The sequence below is a fragment of the Tachypleus tridentatus genome, chromosome 13, assembly GCF_004210375.1.
Source record: "Tachypleus tridentatus isolate NWPU-2018 chromosome 13, ASM421037v1, whole genome shotgun sequence".
NCBI classification, from domain to species: Eukaryota; Metazoa; Arthropoda; class Merostomata; order Xiphosura; family Limulidae; genus Tachypleus; species Tachypleus tridentatus.
Genome location: NC_134837.1, coordinates 231,229,723 through 231,244,494, shown reverse-complemented (window position 1 = coordinate 231,244,494; position 14,772 = coordinate 231,229,723). Strand labels below are relative to the sequence as shown.

Sequence of the window (14,772 nt, the reverse complement as noted above, 5' to 3'; positions counted from 1 at the left end):
ACATTAGCACCTTGCGGTTTCTAAGTCACGTCTCATCATGGATATTATTTTGGCAAAATTTATTACGCATACTTCCTAATAAAGTGGCAAGACTTATAAAATCATTGGAAATCACAAAGAACTATGTTTTATAATAATAGTAAGCAATATATATAATACAACATATAGTTAACAAAGCAGGAGTACATATTACGATAGAATATATAACAACCATCACTACAACAATTATATAGTTAACAAAGCAGGATTAAACCTTACGATATATTTAACAGGAATAACAGAACTGGAGTTATCATGCAACAAAAAAACAAACAAACAAACAAACAGAACTACCTTTCACGATATATTTACCATAAAAACTTGGTATGAGAGACTTATTAAACATATTAAATTCTTCATTTTACTTTATACATGTTACTAAGTACAACACCGTTTATTAACTGTTTTGTTTTTCTATATATTATGTAATATGTACTTTATTTTGTAATATTTGTCTTCTGAAACTTGTATATATTAACTTTTATTATATACATAGAACCTTGGAGCTTCAACACGTCGTAATAATTGACATAGTTGTACCTCGTAACGCTCTATCAGGCGACCATGCATTTTGAAAATAGACCTAGAGTGTCGTTTATGTGGAAAAAGGTCCTGTCGTAATCATGTTATGTCTGAAGCACTCTTTGCTGCTTATTCGCTATATTTCACCTAGTGTACGAGGACGACAGCTTCGTAGCCTCCATTTCATTAGATGGATCACACAAACATCCACAGACAATTTGACTAGTACACCTTCGTATTCAATAGTTTAAATATCCAGCTGCTTGGGAAATGTGAAGGTGTGTCAGATGTGTTGCGGAAGCAACTTGTGTACACACGTGACTTTTGTTGTTTTTCTTGATTGTTGCCAATTGTTGTCTAGGAAATATGGACGGATTTTACAACTAACATTAGTGTTTGTAGATTCTCACTCATTATAACACGTCGCACTTGCATAACCTCAATGAGGTCAGGTCTCTCTCTGAATGGCTTTTGTTTCCCTAAATTGATACATATACCTGGATTTTCCACTACAATTAGGTACAAGGCTTTGCAAATTCTAGGTCCTAGGTTTCAACATATTTTTATGAGTTTACTGTATGATTAATTTGAGTCGGAGGCTCAGTTGTATACTCTTTATTTTTTCTTTTCAAAAGCGATAAATTTTCTGTGTCTTCACACTATGGACAGAACAATATGAAAATTACATTTTGATACATTCCATTCCATTGACAATTTATTTTGATTGTGGTTGACAAGTAACTTCCGGGTTGGCATAATCAAAACCATTTTGATATAATGTACTCAACACTGTATAAGTTTTTACACTCATGTTTCTTAGGATTCGTTTTAATATTTGTACTAATATAGACACTGTGATTCTCGTATATTTTGGCGTGCAGAACGTTTGCAAATAATTTGCTAATGCCAACACTATAAAGCATGTAAGGCCTCAAAATAGATAGTACAAACGAATATATACTATATATCACTGTGCACACATGATAAAAATGCTTAATGTGGTACATTATCCTCTTTTAAACTTATTATGTATTTAAAGAACGTGAATTTTAAATGAATTATATTCTAATCCTTGGTGTTGCTTACAGAAGAGGTACACTAAGTTAACTGAAAGCCCTCAGTTGTAGAAGAGCGTATTTTGACACTAATGGAAAAATACTGAGTATTAATAGAAAACCTTAAGTTATGCGTAATTTACATTGTGTTATTTTACTTAAAAAATCTGCCGTTCATTGTTCAATTTGAAAAACTCATTACAGTGAATCTTTGGAACCGAGGCAGCTTCCCGTTTGAATCGATTTTTTGGAATCACCCAATCAACAAATTACGTGACAGAAGAAGTAACAATCCTAATAATATGAACTCATAAAATGATTCAAAACTATTGAACCCTATAAGATAGTTAATTCTGGAATTGTGATAGTTGCTTCCATTCTGGTGACTGAAATTTAGTTTCAATACCTTTAATTAGGCTATTTCAAAACTGTATAATCGATGACATGGTTGTTCTTCATTACAATTTAACTTTTTATTGTAGTGGATCAATCAGTCAAACTAGGAAATCTTTTAATGTACTGAAAAAGTGTGATAGCGATCTCTCCAACTAAACTCATTAATTAAAAACTAGAGGCCAAAAAACAACAAAAACTAAAATTATGAAAATATACCAAAGATATCAATAAAAGTATTAGAGTAAACTCTCTCCCTTCCCGTGAGTCTCGTTTTTAGATATTATTGTGTAACAGACACAACTGGGAAAAAAAAAACATTAATAATATTGTAGTGGAGTAAATAATACGGATTACTGTAGCAAATATAATCAGAAACCCGTAAGAGTAATGACTATTACTGAGAGTGGGTTGAGTTGTGATGGTTAACTTTTATATTAACTTAATTACAGCTCATAAGTTTTTTATGTAATTATGATGTTTCTTCAAGAATATGTCGCTAACACATAATCTTTAGTCACCCCATTTTTGGCTTTAATGTTTAAGAAGCTCAGTTACTGAGACAAACAACTTCAGATTGTATATTTAATCATTTTACATTCAAATAACTCTTCACAACCAGGTGCTTCAGTCTAGATGAGTTGGGTTTCTAGATGATCTATTGAATCGATTAATAACCTGAACTGAATCAAATGAACCGAAATTCCCATCACGACTACATAGAGCTTATGTCGTAAAAAAATATTCCGTACTCCTAATAGTAATTATTCGAAATGTGAATGATCTGAATTGATAACAAATATCTAATTAAACGGAAAGTGTGTGTAAAGAGGAATTTAGCATAATTCTTATGTTATAAAGCAGGAGATTTACTGTTGTAGTGAACAAAAAACATAATAAAGTAGATAGTGGTCACAGTTGACAAGAAAGGTATAAAAATAAGATACGCACCCTTCATATTGTTGTAACCTGTTTAGCTGCATTTAAGTGACGTATGCCATTGCTTTATTCCATGATAAAATGACGCCATGCATTTACTAAAATTAATCCATTACGTTCAATTATTCAATACATTGTACAGCAAGAAAGTAAATAACAACATTAACAAGAGAGACTGGAATATTGTGCCTATATGTGAACTAATGAGAAAAGACAGAAAGACTCAGTATTGTTTGAAGTTTGTAAAACTCGTATATAAACCAATTATGTAATAACCATTATTTTAAATTGTATTGTTGTTTTTATATTATCATATATTTGTATTAAAAAATAAAACTGTGTGTATCAATCTTGTTGGCAAGTATTATAAATTTAATATATATTGCCATTTAAGTAACTTCTAAATTCAAATATCCAGTTATTTAAAATCTTAATACGTAATGTACATAATATAATAAATCGAAGACTCGTCCGAGACAAATTATAATACGTAATATAATAAACTGAGGGTTCATATCCGGGGATCTGAATCAAGACAAAAATCGTTCTAACTAAAATTTTACTTCAGTTTATGTTTATCAGTGCCAACAAGATTTGATCATATGTGATTATCAAGGTTATCTTGAATCATCCTCTCTTAAACAACTAGGAGAGTACAATAAAAGTGAATTGCTCGAAGTTGCTAAATTTCATCGTAGAAGTAGGAGTTAAAAATCAACAAGAAAACATGTATTTAAAAGCGTATTGTTAAAATACTAGTCTATGATTATTTGCTGTCTGTAAAAGCATTATGGGAATACTCTAGTGACTTTACTAGCCAATCAGAGTTGAGTGATAGTGATAAATTAGAAATCCAGTTAAAACTCAAATAAATCGGATTGAACAAGCCCATTGAAGTTGAGAAAGAGCAAGCCGTATCGAAGTCAAGAAGTAAATGAGGCTGAAAGAAATGGAAATTAGACTCCATTAGACCCGATCGACCATGACAAAATGACACCTGTGAACTCAATCGATATATTAAAGTACCACCATTAAATGGAAATGAAGTTGATAAGCATATCCAACATTTTAAGAAAGTTGCCCAAACCATGGAATGGCTCACTGAAAAATGGAAATTATTATTACAGTGTTTTGATTGGTAAAGCACAATTTACGCCACTCTCTCTCTAAAAGATTAGTAATATATAAAGAATATATTAGTAATATATATAGAAAAGATAAGTAATATATTACATTCATCGAGTATAGAGATTATCATGTAATTCAAACAACTCATATTAAAGTTAATAATTTTATAAATTAGTCCAAGCGCTTGAGACAGATACGCGTTTTGAACTTCTTAAGCCTAACACTAGTGAAATAAATTACACTTGACTGTAACGTATTTTCTTAACATCCCTCTTTTTTCAACTTCTGATGTGAGGTACCTGAATAAAGCATTTCCTGTTTATATTTTACCTGCCACATACCATTGAACAGGAGGCATTTTGTCCAATATCAAAATTTATCAAGTTAGGTAATCAAAGTATACATTAAATGTCATTTTTATTCATTTAAGATATGTTTGATTTTAAGGATCATAATAAGTTGTTAGTTAGCATTATCTTATTTTTGATATAAGTTTATTCCTTTATATATTCCATTTCAGGAGAGTTGAACTTCAATAAAAAATAGATAAGATTTTAAAATTTATTTTTGTAAAATGCAAGACGACATACATCTTTAGCATTCAGCATTAATAAGTTTTTGAGAGCTGAAATATATAGCATGAAAAGTGCTATATTAATGCGAAAAGAGATGAGATTTCAAAAACTGATTTAACATGGGTATTTTGTGTTATAATATACAAATAACGTTATCATTCAAAATAATTATTGTACCAGATTTTATAAGGTGTTCAAGTGTAATATATTATAACTATTTCCTTAAAAAAATTATCATAAAGAATGATTACAAATATAGTGGATTAATAATGATTACTTTAAGATGTGATATACCAATAATTATCGCCAAAAATATTTAATTACAATAAATATCCTGTCACACCAAACATGCTCGCCTTTTCAGCCGTGGGGGCGTTATAATGTTACAGTCAATCCCAATATTCGTTGGTAAAAGAGTAGCCCAAGAGTTGGCGGTTGGTGGTGAACGACTAGCTGCCTTCACTCTAGTCTTACACTGCTAAATTCGGGACGGCTAGCGCAGATATCTCTCGTGTACTTTGCGCGAAATTAAAAAACAAAGAAACAAAATAAATACATTATAATAGGATAATGATGAATATGCAAATCATGTAGTTAAGTGATGACCACAGCCGAAGTAAAGCCGTGGTAGAATATAATTTATCAAAACACCATTTATTTGCCTTTGTATATAGTAATGTAATGCCAGCGAAAATTAATCAATTTTGAGAATAAAACGTAATAGCCCTTTACGACGTAAAATATTTATCTATACACTTTGAACATAATGACATATTCAGATCTAAGGTGTAGAATGTGCAAGATGGGGTATCCATTCTACATAACTGTATTGAAAGGCAAAGGAATATGGATGAACTTGGAGCAACAAGTCGAACCCCAGCAACATTAAGTTATGTGTGGGGTCTTGTAATGGGAAATAATCCACAAACACAAAGGCAGAGACAAAAGTCACTTACATGTTTCAAAGCAACAGTGCGCAGTATAATGTGTTCCAAGCAAGTAAGTAACATAATCAAGAAGGGTTACAGTTTGGAGAAGGTGACACAAGTCACGTGTATAAAAGTTTCTTCCATGACATATTGATCCGTTGCACACTTTAAACAGCTGCAGAAAAAGGGGTGATCCATACGACAACATGCTGGCCATGTTGCCAGATGCAGCACCTGTGTATTTCAGTGGAATTGGACTGTTGTAACAGGCACTGGAAAAAAATCATCATTTTCTTAAACTAGATTGATTATGAAAATACACAGAGATGAATTGTATACATTTAATATCACAGTTTTATGACAGAGCCTTTTGCTAAAATGGAGCTACATAATGAATTATCTTTACTCTAACCACCACAGTTATCAAAAATTAATTTTTAGCATTATAAGCCCTCAGATTTACTGCTGAACCATCTGGCTCACGAATTTTTAGCATTTATGTGATCTTAATTCAAATGTATAATATTACATACTATAGTTTATCTCGGATGAGTCTCCTATTTATCATGTTACGTATTACGATTTCAAATAGCTGGAAATTTTAATTTTAATCTTGAAGTCAATTGAATGTCATTATCAAATTTATGATATTTGCCAACAAGATCGATGCATACAATTCTTTTTTTATAACAAATATATTTTAATATACAAACAATAATACATTTTACAATAACGGTCATTACAAATATTTATTACAAATAATGATTCATATACAAGAGTTTTACAAACTTACAAACAGTACTGAGTCTTATGTCTAGTATGGAGCTTAATATCTTATCAACGGTTTACAGAGAGCAAATTAATTCTACGTTGATACACAAGTACACTTCACTTGGCGGGAATGCTAGCTAGCTCTTTTCTTGTCTGGTCACACGTAAGTTTCTCACAGCCGAAGTTATGCAAAGTTTTTGTAGAAATACTAAATTTCGAAGTTAATTTTTTGAAGTTAAATGGTCAAATATTTGTACTTTTAAAATTAATAAGCGTTTATCACAATTATAACTTCCGAGGTTTATACTATACTGACGATAGCGGCTCAACAATATTAAATTGTCTTCCTGCGTGTTGCAATTTATGAACTTTAAGACGAGATTTTATAAAGTTCAGTTGGCCCAACAATACTTATATATACCTAGATACATACATTATTGATTCTTACGCTCGAGAACCTTCTACAAATTTAGAGAACAGATGGAACTTTCGCAATACATATTTAACAATATATGTTACTTACATTTTTAAATATATATTAAACTAAAACAAGCATAGATATTGAAATAAATGTATAACAGTAATTCCGTTACAATATCAGACTTGCCTTCACATAGCGATTAAAACCGAAAACATTGAAAGTAAGGTGTGATTGATAAATTAGGTTTGATGTAAGTAAATTTGAACATCACTACTGACGACAAAGCAGCTTTTGCAATACTGAGAGAAATTATTATAACGTGGATAATTTTTGGGCTGAAACAGGTGATTCATTTGTAGGTTGTATTCATAGTAGCTTCTCTAGAAAAGTTAATGTAGATTTTTATCATTAATGAATAAGTTATGCGTGAACCTGAGCAAAATCCTTTGAAAATCAAGTTCTTTGGAACCAATAAATACGATCAAGAACTGATGCATTTGTTTCTATTGGTTCTAGAAAAAGAGTGTAAAATCTGGAGTTGTTGCAGACTTATGACGTAGTCCACCTGATGAAACATTACTAAAATACTATGATATACGTCATGAGCTCTCGACTTGAAGACAGTGTTCTACTAGTGGTTAATCGCACGGTATAAAGATACTATGGCAGGTCCAGTGCTGCTTTTGAAATTGCTTTTTCCATCGGTGAACTTACTCTGTAGATGACGGCTGTGATTACGTGTTCTTATCAACTTTATAAATGTCTTAACAACAAATTTCTGGAAAGGACATTTAGGTCAATTTTAAATCACAAATCTCATCAAATATTTATGAAAACCCTTTAGCGTTTATGAACGTCGACCTGTATGAACACATTCCACAGATCAAACATAAAAATCCATTGGAATTGTATTGTAGAATTGGACATGTGTACAGTTAAATATAGTTATTATTACATGACATTCCACCAGCTTCCTTATGAAAACTGATTTCGAAATGTGACTGAAAGCTTGTGAGCCTTAGTTACCTTTGGATATTGTATTGTTAACAATACCAGAAGATATACTCAGCTTCTTTGTGATGGCGTTTTGGATCAAATTATTCTTTATAGTTACTGTACCCTTCGCAGAAATGATTGTTGATCGAGATAAAACGAGAGGGTTAGAACCTGTTACTATTCTAAATACTTTACGATTTTTTCCACTTGAGTAGAGAACGTTATAAACTTCTTTTGTCGAAATGTTGCTTCCTTTAGATTTACACCGTTTAACAATCTCTCTCTATGAACATTTCTCTTTTGGATATTTTTCATTTTACATTCCTCCAGCTCTGATTTTAAACTTCTTTATGGTAGATGTATGATTCATTGGTTAGTATACATTACAATAACATTAAAATATCATGTGCTATTCTGCTTCAACACTAGTCTCCCAGCAATGAATTGATTCTAGATAACTCAGTTCCCTAGTGTTAATAATATCGGTCTGAAGTAAAAACTAACGTGTGGGAAAGCAACATGTTACAGAGGTAGAAGCAAACAATGAATAATATATCCTTTTTTTTAAAAAAAATCGCATTAATAGACAATGTGTTTTATTTTTATAAAATTCTATAATTTTTAACTTTCGACACTTGGATTGGAAGGTAAAATTTCAAATAGAATAGCTTTATTTTGCGTAGATTGTCGCAAGGTACCTTTTTACAAAGTAAAATTTAAATTGTTAGGATTATAGAGGAATAGTAGTACCATGACTGTAATTTTGCAAAATATTTTTATCTCTAAGCATAATAAATCTGCAAGAAAGGCGTGAATCCTAAATCTGTCTGGTTGAATATGTCAGGGCTGTCGTATGATATCATTATGTAACGTTTCATTTATATTTGTCAAAAGATAAAGGAATGGTAATTCAAAACCTTTAATTTGTTGAAATATTTGACCTTTGACACTTTTGAAATCGTAAGAATTTTAGATTTGTTTATTTTAGTTTATGGAAGCTGTCTCAAGGTTGAAAATATCGCCTAATTCGATTGAAATATAAAGAAGTGGCAGGTGATAAACTCTAATTTGTATTATTAATTTTTAGTTTTACATTTTTAATATCGCATTAGTTTATTTCATAACCTGGGGATTGTCTTAAGATATCTTTGTGCAAAAGTCTCGTCTAGCATGATGGAAATATGAAGAAATAGCAAAATCCCCTAATTTTGTTTCATGTTTTTTCTTTGACTACGTAAAATCAAAATAAAGGATTAACTAAATATCTAATCTAATTCATCCAATTTAGCTTGTGGGAGTTGTTGCAGCGTATTTTTCTGTCAATTCTGTCAAAATTGCAAAAGGGCCTTCATAAAAATAAAAGGAAACATATCTAAACGTTTTACGACGATCAGTCCAGAAATATAAGAATGGTGCTCAATTTACACAGTCGGTCATTCACCGAGAGAAAGTCAAGAAAAGTTAAAATCAGTATGAACACCACGGGCCTGGCAGTCAAGACAATCGACTTATAACCTGTGGTCCGTAGGATCGAACTTTGTTATCCAACGTAATATCTCTTTAAGCTGTGGTGCATTCAAATGTTGTGTTGTGCATGTGTTTTTAACAGTAAAGCCGCATTGAGCTATCTTCTGAGTCATCCGAGGGGATTCGAACCATATATTTTCCATCGTAAGCTTCTTCTATGTTAGACTTTTCACGAAGTTAAATATTTGTCTGATTAAAGACAGAAAATTGTCACATTGTTTCTTTATACACAAGTGCTACATTAAACACAAAATGTTGCAACCTTTGCAGTGATAGTAGATACTAAGTTAATGAAAGTTGGTCCAAATTCTATACAACCAATAAAGAATATGAGAATAAAATAAAAAATAGGAATGTCACGGAAATCCTGAACAGCATCACTGATAGTTCACTACCATCAACAGTATAAGCCAAAATTATTTTTGTTATACTTATTCTAGCTTCATAAAGCAGTAGTAGTTGTTTTAGTGCATTCTTCCATAGAGAATCAAACCTCGGATATTAGCATCTAAAAGCCTACAATTACTATTTTAGAAATCTTCCTAAAATAATAGGTAAATAATCATCTCGGATATTTTGAGTTAATATTAATTAAATAATTTTAGCGGGTTCTTTTAAGTTATTGATTGACAATTATTGGAACTCCACTCCAGTTTTAGATGATAAAAGTTAGTGTATTTCATCCTTTAACGTTTATAAAAACTTGAACACTTGTACACCATCGTGAATTATTGCAAGTCTACGTAACAAATGGCGATCAAATTTCTCTAACAATCTAGCACTAACATAAAATCAAATCGACTTACTTATACCAAGTAACCTCGATAGATTTTTGTTTGTTTTTTGAATTTCGCGAAAAGCTACACAAGGACTGTTTGTTTTGTTTGTTTTTGAATTTCGCGCAAAGCTACTCGAGGTCTATCTGCGCTAGCCATCCTTAATTTAGCAGTGTAAGACTAGAGGGAAGGCAGCTAGTCATCACCACCCACCACCAACTCTTGAGCTACTCTTTTACCAACGAATAGTGGGATTGACCGTCACATTTTAACGCGCCCACGGCTGAAAAGGCGAGCATGTTTGGTCTGACGGAGATTCAAACCCGCTACCTTCAGATTACGACTTGAGTTCATTATCCACCTGGTCATGCCAGGCCACCTCGATAGGTAACATACTGACTTATGCATATATTCATTTTACTACCGTCTTAAAAATTAGTACAAACTGACTCCAACTTAAAATTTTCTAGGCCTGTTTTAATACTATCGTCAGAACTCATAGATCTCTTTCGCTAACAAATTAGAAAATTAAAAATATAACTTACAATAATATATTTTCAAAACATGTATCAATATTAGCGAAACAAACGAACCTACATGCTTTATGAAAACAAAGTATACACATTTCAAGTGCAGTTAATCGACTATTTTTCATCTGACAACTATTTAGTGTTTTTCCACAAAGTCTGAGAAGTTTATAATGACAAAAATCGGGTTTCGATATCCGCGATGGCCATAGCACCGATATCCATTATGTTGCTATGTGCTTAACATCAAACGAATATTTAAAGTAATCTATCAAATGAAAATTAAATTGATTCATGAAATCTAATTTTAAATTAAACTTTCGATTATAAATATTTTATTCAATTTAATCCAATACTCTGTATTGTGATTATAAAGTTTATTTTTAATGTTGTATTTGAAGATTTCATACATATGTTAATGATTCTTAAGCCAATAGATGGTACGGTGGTAGATCCGATATTGTTTATTAGTTTACTTACAACTTTTCTTATGGACACGTCAGTGGGGTTTTAAGCTAACTCTTTTACAAAATTTTATTTCATACATGTGAGTAACAATAACATCCAGAAGTTGATTTTATTCCTATTGCTATAGTTTTCTGTGAGGTAGATCATTTTATGTGTTATATGTGAACGTATGTGTATATATATATTCATATATATTAACAGTTGCTGTATTTTAATTAGTCAATCTGGGTTGTTACACTAATGAAATCTTATAAAAAATTACAGCTAACAAAATTGCAGTGTTTGGATTACCTAACTTCTAAAATCTAAGCCTAAACTAGTCTTTCTGTTCTAAAATACATTATAAATTATTTTTCGTGTTAATGTGAAACATGCTTATACCATTGTTGTAATAATATAGCATAAATTAGATGGCGACAATGAGACCGAGAATTCTTACCACTGTTCGTAATTATTCATAATTAACACACTATAACAAAGCGTATCTTAACATCTGCTTGAAAACATAATTGCTTATAATTTACTATTGTCAATGGACAGAGAAATGCAACAGATGCAGTAAGCCTATATAAAGCATAATTTTTAATATGCTATTGAACTGGACGAAGTTTTAGAAATTTCAGTTTCAGTGAGTACTCCATGTATTTCAGCTGCCCAGTTCACAATGGTTAATTCTTGTTGCAACCATTCAAAATGCACTTTCTTAAATTTTAATGAAAACACTGTTATTTCTTTTCTTGTGTAGTAAAACAACAAATTCAATTGAGTAACAATTACTTGCACCCAGATATTCCCCAGTACTTAAATATTTTCTAATAGTTATTTCTTGTACAAATAAAATTACTCACTTATATGTTGGACAACCTGCGTGGGCTTACACGTTGGAAAATTTTGTGTCGTAAACGTTTTTACTTTCTTCAAAGATGTCAGTATTTATTTTGTTGAGGGCAACATAACATAATGTTTTGGAACAACATGGGACCTATTGGTCCATTTCAGCTGTTTCACTATCTAAAACAAATTAACTTAAAAAAAACTTAAAGCCATCCCTAATCTTTATCTACTTATCAAGATATCTCTTAAACTCATTGAAATTTACTGCCTTTCCAACATCTGAAAGCAACCCACTTCAAAAGTCAACCTCTGTTAGAAAAATAAAATTGTGTTAGCTGAAGATTACTCTTACACTGCTAAAATTGTCCTACTACTGTTCTCACTGTTAAAGATGATGCATCAACACTATCAATTCTCTTTCCAGTCTGAACAAGTCAGTCAGATCCCTGCTAATTCTTCTTTTCCCAAGAGAAAACAATCTGAGAGATTTCAGCCTCTCCTAATATGACAATCCCTTCACATTAGGCACTATTCTGGTAACCCTTTTTGATAATTTGATGTGTTTTCTAATGTACTGAGCCTAAGACTGAACACAATATTCTAAATGTGGCCTAACCAGTGACCTGTACAATTAAATTATAACATCTTTAGATTTATATTTAATATTTCTCTAGATATAACTTAAATTCCTGTTTGCCCTATCAATATCAATAGCACATTACTTGGGTGGCTTTACAGAGTGATTGATTGTTATACCAAGATCCATTTCTCTCATGACACTGTTAAGGTTATTCCCATCCATACATTTATTATAATTAAAATCCATTTGCCATTTATTTACCCAATTCAATACATTATCTAAATCCTTTTGTAAAACAGGAGCATCCTCTTCACAGCTAGTAACACCCAAGACCATAAGATCATTTGCAAATTTAAGTGATTTATTGACTATATCTTTAAGTCAATGATGTAAATTAACAACCTCCTGCTTTCTTCTGCTGAGCCACTCTTCTATCCAATTGTTTTGTTTGTTTTTTGAATTTTGCGCAAAGCTACATGAGGGCTATGTGTGCTAGCCATCCGTGATTTAGCAATGTAAGACTAGAAGGAAGGCAGCTAGTCATCACCACCCACTGCCAACTCTTGGGCTACTCTTTTACCAATGAATGGTAGGATTGACCATCACATTATAATGCCTCATGGCTGAAAGTGCCTCTTCTATCCAATTTACTAACTTATCCCTCACACCCATAGAGATATTTTTCTTACAAGCCTTTTACATGGCACCTTGTCAAATGCTTTATAAAATTCCAGATACACCCTTACCCTCATCTACATAAACAGTAATGCTTTCTAAGAATGTCAAAAGATTTGTAAGTCAAGATTTTTCATTAGTGATACAATGTTGGTTTTTGAATAAAATTATAGTCTTATGTTAAATGACTTTGCAAGGCATCTTTTAACAGACATTCCAAAATGTTTCTCACAACTAATGTAAGACTAACGAGTCTATAGTTACCAGGTCAGTTTTAATCACCTTCCTTGAAAAGAGGAGTAACATTAGCTAACTTTGAATTCTGTGGTACCTGCCCAGTATTCAAAGTCTGGCTAAAAATAGTAGTCCCTCATATATCCAGCCTTTGACCTCTATCAACACCCTTGGGGCAAATATTATTTTGCCCAAGAGCCTTATTGTTTTTTTAACTTCCCAAGTTTTTCTTAAACAGCTCAGAATTAATGCAGTCATCTTGTTTGATCTTTTTATCCTTTTATCAACTGCTCAAGATATGGAGTACTGTTTAAATCTTTGTCAATAAAAAAAACAAAGAAAAAGTCAAAGTTAATAACCCAGTCTTTTCATAACCATCAGACACCTTCCTTCTTATATAATCCCTCAAGTTTTCTATCACAACCTAACATTCTGTTTACCCTGAATGTATTTTAAAAAATCCTGTTTATTTTTACATTTTCAGCCCTTTTTTCATACATCCTTTTTCATGTCTTAATTTCCTGTTTCACTGACTTTTATAATGTCCTGTTATCTTCTAAACCTCCTGCCATACCAGTTAATTTAAATTTTTTAAATTTATGATGCTTTTCTTTAAGTTTATCTCTTAAACTCTTTGTGAGACAACCTGGGTTTTTTACTTGCAACTACCCTTTTCTTTGTATAAGGAATATGTTTACCTTGAATATTTAAAATTTACCTTTAAAATGTTTCCTTATCATCATTTTATTCTTTATTTCTTATCTCCACATGTAGCAGAATATCCAACCTAATGGAGCATTGATCACCTGCAACCAGATGTTCCCCAATTTATACCTTCTCAGTCACTTCTACATTTGAAGTTAACAATAAATTTTAAATAGTATTATCTCTAGTAGGTTCCTTGACTAATTGGTAACAGGTAAACAAATATCATGAGGACTGTTTTGTTCCATCAAATGATGATACAATTATAGCTACTGATAGAACCAGGTCAGTGAAGAAAGATGTTGATGAATGAAAATAAAAAAATAAGCTTGAGTTATTCACATGTTTTTGACTCTGGGATGCTCTGGATAGCTGAAAAGCATCATATACCAGGTAGCTCTTCACATTTACCTTCTGGTGACCTGTAGAAAAGCAAATCCAGATGACTTGTGTATTGCTTTAATATGGACATCCATGCCACCCCTACATAAATAGTGCCAATGCACTCTCTGATACAACCGATTTCTACACAAAATTATTTGGTGTTGCAGTAAATTAAAATGTTTTATGATGCTATTTTTATAAACAACAAGGCAATGTTCAACAAACTTTATTTCTAAACAGAGAATAATGAAAATTTTAACATCTAAGGATAACATTTTAATATAAAAAATTTGC

At 31.6% G+C, this 14,772-nt stretch overlaps 1 protein-coding gene across 6 annotated transcripts in view; it reads left to right on the top strand.

The window, feature by feature from the left end:
* Positions 1 to 11,011: 11,011 nt before the first annotated feature.
* LOC143238076 (ubiquitin-conjugating enzyme E2 J1-like) overlaps positions 11,012 to 14,772 on the top strand; it is a 39,078-nt gene continuing 35,317 nt past the window's right edge. For 4 of the 6 annotated variants that reach the window (XM_076478011.1, XM_076478007.1, XM_076478010.1 and 1 more), the window contains exon 1: positions 11,012 to 11,145. The gene's annotated coding sequence lies outside the window, so the exon portion shown is untranslated. Of the gene's footprint in view, positions 11,205 to 14,772 lie in introns of all 6 variants that reach the window. The other 2 variants (XM_076478008.1, XM_076478009.1) reach the window with 2 other exon arrangements.